Below are 6,175 nucleotides of genomic sequence, written 5' to 3' on the forward strand. Positions count from 1 at the left end.
TAATAACAGATTATACTAACTTCTCTACAACAGACCTTAGACTAATAGGCCTATAATTTCCGATTTTGTCTCCGCTACCCTTCTTAACTAATGGAGTGACGTGGGCAATGTTCCAATCCATGGGGCACTTCCTGAATCCGGAGAGTTTGGGAAGAACATGGCTGGAACATCTACAATTTCCTCAAATACTTCTGTTAATATCCTGCCATGGAAACCATCAGGAACTGAAGATTTGTCTACCTTTAGTCTCATTATTTTCTCCATGACAAAATTTTGCTTATATTAAATCTGGTAATCAATTCTAATTAATTAAAATCTGGACCTTGGCATTTATAACCCTTAAAAGTTGACAGAGAAGTCTGACATAAAACCTAACAACCCAGAGTAAGGTTTTATTGATAGGATGTGTTTGCTTTTCTAAAAATGTTACCCGTCCATCTCCAATGACATGAAGCCAACATTGATTCACAAATGAAACCATTGCACAGCATTGTTTGCAACTTTTGTTAGCGGCCCACATTGCTCCACTTATTGAACTATTGACATCCACAGAGGGCAACGTCCACTGATCCCAGCCTATTGATAGCGGCCCGCATTGCTCCAGATATTGAACTAATGGAATCCACACAGAGCAACGAACATGGATCCCAGCCTATTGTTAGCGGCCCGCATTGCTCTACCAATTGAACTAATGGCATCCACACAGGACAACGATTACGGATCCCAGCAGACGGTAAATGGTCAGCTGGGTGCTTCCTGTAACATGAGATCTCAGGATCTTTCTTTGAGGCATTTTGTGGGCACAGTTTGTGTGAATGGACCGCCAACAACATAAGAACGAAGAAAGCACAAGCAGATTGCCTTGTCTATCAATGGGAAGGTTTTATGTTTGTCTTGTTTCATTAACACTTTTAAATGTTGGTAAACTTTATTAGTGCAATACCTGTGCAGCTCCTCATTTAATATCAAGTTGTTGCACTAAGTATACAATGTTGCAAATAGATTTAAATTAACACTGAATTAGTAAGAGTTTCAGGCAAACTTTATAAATTATGTTTTGTATTTCAGGCGCCACGTGGATATTTTTCATTTCTTCTCGTTCTACATTAATTTAGCAATTAGAGTGATGGGAAATTTCACCACAGTCTTCAACTCCTCTCTGAATTTAGTCTGGGTCATGGCATAAATACAAGTGTTTGTGCAAGAACTCAACAGTTGAAGCATGAATCCAATTTCTTGTAGGATATGCGAAGTGCTAATGGTCGCATTATTATGCATTGCCATTATGCGCAAGTATATGGAATTCACCAAAAATATCATCCATAACAGGATAAATTCCCCGATGTAGCAAATAGTAAAATAATGGATTTCCTTCGCTTCTCCATCTCTGGGTCACTGGGACTCTCCCCATTGCTGTGGGCCCGGAGTCTCCTGCGGACTCTGCTGGCCACTAAAATGTGTCTGACGGTTAAAGCATTGAGCAGCAGAATCAAAACAAATGTAATAAATGGGGCTAAAATATAATGAAGGGTTTCAATTACTCCCCATATGCGTGAAAGCAAAACACTGTCTGTTACATAACAAAACCAGGGAATGTTAAAAAGTAAATATTCACGTATACATAAAGTACCAGAAAGTGTTCTTTACACAGAACAGCACACTCACTGCTCCTAGAACCACAGCCACCGTTTTCTTGGTGCAATATTTTGTTTTCAGCTTCTGGCAACAAATGGCCACACATCGATCAAAGGTGAAAGCGACAGTGAACCAGACAGAACAGTCTGTGACTGCGTAGAGCAGGATGGCGTGGATATTACACACTTTAATGTCCGTAGAAAAAGGAATTGTGCAGCATGAGCAATGGGAATCTGTCTTAGTATCACGTCATTGATAATGACCAGTAGATCCGCCGCTGCCATGGACACCAGGTAACGGGTGACACATTTGGAGAGACCGCACCTTCCTCAAGACAGGATCACAATCGTCACTAAATTAACTGTAAGGAAGGTTATAAAACAGAAATTATACATCAGGCTCAAACAGAACCAGCAACCCGGTGGAGTTCGGTCTGAAATTAGATGCTTTGTTACTACATCAATTTATAGAGACTGATTTTTGATGGAGACTAACTTTCTGATGGAGACAGTGTTTACACTAAAAGCAGCTGCATGTTGTCAAACAAATAACGGAACAGGATAAAAGTAAGCACAATAAATAACAGGATCTTCAGCAAACTATCAGAAAAAACATTCCTGTGATGGGAGATTACTGGTGGATCTTGTAGAAAGCTACACCTTGTTGTAGCTGCAGGAAAATATCACCCACAGTTCTGAGGCTCAGACGGAAGCCTGTATGGAATTGGCCGTTCACTACATCAGGTATCACAGTGCTGTGGGATCGAGAGGGGCTGGGATGTTCGTTCCTATCACTGGCCACCGACTCTTACTTCAAGATGCACAGGTGTGGCAGTGAGACGAGAACAGCTTTTGCGGGGTTCTGATACCTATGATGGACTCTGTCTATGTTCTCTTGGTGAAGGCGTTTGTACCCTCGTAGCCCTGGGTACAAAATTTCAGCACGTTCAGAAAAGGGGAGAGAAAAGAGGGAGGTAAAATAACAAAAATACACACAGTAGATGGGAAGACAATAAACTAACAGGGAGTTCCACGGACACTAAAAGGTGGAGATGAACAAGAAGCGAGATGAATGAGGCGGTCTCCTCCAGCGGGACTGCGGATGAGCAGCAGCAGAATGAAGAAGAGCGGAGGATGTGTAGGTCTCAGGTAACGATGTTAGACCTATGCTTGGAAGAAAGGAAGTGGAGGGAGAAGAAAGAAAATATATTAAATATAAATCAGTTTACAAATAATTGTATTAAAAACTCAGTCATTGGATTCATTCAGAGTCAGTTCGGCTCGTGTTGAGTGAGAAGCTCATGGGTTCAAGCCCCACTCCTGGGCTTGAGCGGGTTAACACTCCAGTTAAATACTGATCAGAGGCGCCCTCCTTTTGGGGAGAGTGTGATCAGAGATCGCCTGGAACCGCTGTTCTCATTCATGGGGTGTTAAAGTTGGGACTATTTCAAGAAGAACATGGATGTCTCGGTGTCATTGCCAACATTCCCGCAGCAGACAACATCAACCAATCTATTTACCAGCTGCTGTGTGGAAAATATGCGGCTGATTTTGCTCCAAGTTCTCTCTAATTCATGTGTGTAAATGTGAAACACGTATTACTTTTCACACAGATACGATGATAGAAAGGACACAGGCGATTATCCAAAGTCAGGTTGCGCCTCACTGAGAGACTGTCTGAACTGTGCAAGGCCCGCATGGCTTTACATTGCTGTGTCAGAGTAATGATTAATATTAAGCTGGTGGAAATACGATTAATTGGCTATATTACTGGAACAAACATTGCACTTGTAATAACAACAGAAAATGCTGGAAACACTGAGCAGGCCAGGCAACATCCATGGAGAGAGAAACAGAGTTAACATTTCAGGTCGAAGACCCTTCGTCAGAACTGGAAAAAAACAGAAAAGGGGATAGATTTTAAAGCAAGTAGGGACTAGGAAAAGATGGAGGGGATGAAGGAACAAAAGGGAAGGTCAGCGACAGGATAGAAAGCAGGAGAGATTAAGAGACATTGAGAGACATTAAGAGATATTCAAGGAAGAAAGGATGGCTCTGGATGAAGTGTGAATGGCCCTGGCAGAATGAAGGACAGCTGCCATGTGGGAGGGAAGAAGAAAGCCCTGACGAAAGTGTGGATTAAAAAAAGGAGAATATATATATATATACATATGTGTAATAGGGGCCGAGGTTCTGATTTGAAATTGTTGAACTCTATGTTGAGCCCAGACGGCTGTAGAGTGCCTAATCGGAAGATGAGGTGCTGTTCCTCGAGCTTACACTGAGCTTACATGGAACAATGCAAGCGCCCGAGGACAGTGACGTCTGAGTGAGAATGGGGCAGTGAATTAAAGTGGCAGGCCACCGGGAGCTCGGTGTCCTCCTTACGGACTGAACGGAGGTGTTCCGCAAAGTGGTCACCCATACTGCATTTGGTCTCCCCAATGTAGTGGAGACCACATCATGAGCAGCGAATACAGTATACTAAATTGCAGGAAGTACAAGTAAATCGCTGTTTCACCTGGAAGGGGTATTTGGGGCACTGGACAGTGGGGAGGGGGCAGATATAAGGGCATGTGTTGCATCTCCTGCGCTTGCACAGGAAGGTGCTGGGCGAAGCGGAAGGGGAGCTGGGGGTGGTAGAGGAGTGGACTGGGATGTCGTGGAGGGAGTGGTCTCTATGGAATGCTGAAAGGGGAGGTGAGGGGAAGAAACGTTTGGTGGTGGGATCACGCTGGAGGTGGCAGAAATGGTGGAGGATGATCCATTGAATGTGGAGGCTGGTGGGGTGAAAGGTGAGGACAAGGTGAACTCTATCATGGTTCCGGGAGGGAGTAGCAGGGGTGAGGGCAGAAGTGTGGGAGATAGAACGGACACGGCAAGAACAGACTGAAACGATGGGTCTACCAGGGCAGTCCTCTTTGTGGATCTTGGGAAGGAGGTAGAAGCGGGCTGTGCGGGATCATGAGGTTGGTAGCCGTGGGGGAAGATCTCCAGAGGAGATGAGGTCAGTGACCGTCTTGGAAACGGTGGTTTGATGTTCAGTAGTGGGGTCATGGTCCAGGTGGAGGTAGGAGGAGGTGTCGGAGAGTTGGCGTGCAGCTTCCACGAGGTAGAGGTCGGTTTGCCAAGCACCAACAGCACCACCCTTGTCAGCAGGTTTAATGACAATGTCAGTGATGGATCTGAGAGAATGGAGTGCTGCAAGTTCAGAGGGAGGTAGGTTGGAGTGAGTGAGGGGAGCAGAGAAATGGAGATGGCCGATGTCACGGCGGCAGTTTGCAATGAAAAGATCTAGAGAGGGTAAGAGGCCAGAGGGAGGGGTCCCGATAGAACAGGAATTTAGAAAGTGGGAGAAAGGGTCAGCCATGCGGGGGGAAGACTCCTGGCCCAAGAAGTGGGCACGGAGGCGAAGGCGGTGGAAAAAGAGCGCAGCATCATGCTGAGCTCAAAATTCATTGAGGTGGGGGCGTAAGGGGATGAAGCTTAAGCCTTTGCTGAGGACTGATCGTTTGGGGTCAGAGAGGGGAAGGTCAGAGGGGATAGTGAAAACACGGCAGGGGTAAGATTGGGAGAAGGGGGGTCAGAGGAAAGTGAAGGGGAAGAAGGTTCCGGAGGGGCGTTGGTGTTCAAGAGTTGATGAAGCTTGCTATGCTTGACATCAGAAAGGAAGAAAAAAAGTTTTTGTTGAAGCGTCGGATGAGTCGAAGGATGAAATGGAACCGTGGACCCGGACAGCTTTGAGATAGAGTGCGTTGATGCTGCTGAAGAGTGTGGTTGAGAGTGTTCATGTGGTGCCACATGGTGTTGAGCGTGGATCTCAAGATGCGGTGAGAGCAGTAGTTCGAGGAACGATGGATATCTTGGAGGTATTTGTAATCCTGGGTGGATCCAAAACACGAAGGGTGGAAGTTTAGTTGGAATCCACGTGGAATAAGTCGGAACCGGAGACAATTGCTGAGGAAATTGATGTGGTTGTGAAACCGAGTCTTGGCAGATACCTGATCAAACATGAGAAGGGAAACTGAAAGTAATGAAGACGAACAAGGTTGAAGAGCCAAACGGAGACCCCATCGAAGAGAAGAGCAGAACTTCTTCAAGGTGGGCATTTCTAGAAGAGGTGTGGCAGTGAATGAAACACTAATATGATAGCAAAACACTGCGGATGCTGGAAATCCGAAATAACAACAGAAAATGTTGGAAAAACTCAGCAGGCCAGGCAACATCCGTGGAGAGAGAAACAGAGTTAACGTTTCAGGTCGAAGACCCTTCTCCAGAACTGGAAAAAAAAAGAAAAGGGGATAGATTTTAAAGCAAGTGGGGGCTTGGAAAAGGGGGAGGGGATAAAGAACAAAAGGGAAGGACAGCGACAGGATAGAAAGCAGGAGAGATTAAGAGACATTGAGAGACATTGACAGACATTAAAAGCTATTCAAGGAACAAAGGATGGCTCTGGATGAAGTGTGAATTGCGCTGGCAGAATGAAGGACAGCTGGGAGGGAAGAAAAAAGCCCAAACGAAAGTGTGGATTAAAAAAAGAG

The sequence above is a fragment of the Somniosus microcephalus genome, chromosome 4 (assembly GCF_052327205.1).
Source record: "Somniosus microcephalus isolate GS21.2 chromosome 4, FLI_Smic_1.0, whole genome shotgun sequence".
NCBI classification, from domain to species: Eukaryota; Metazoa; Chordata; class Chondrichthyes; order Squaliformes; family Somniosidae; genus Somniosus; species Somniosus microcephalus.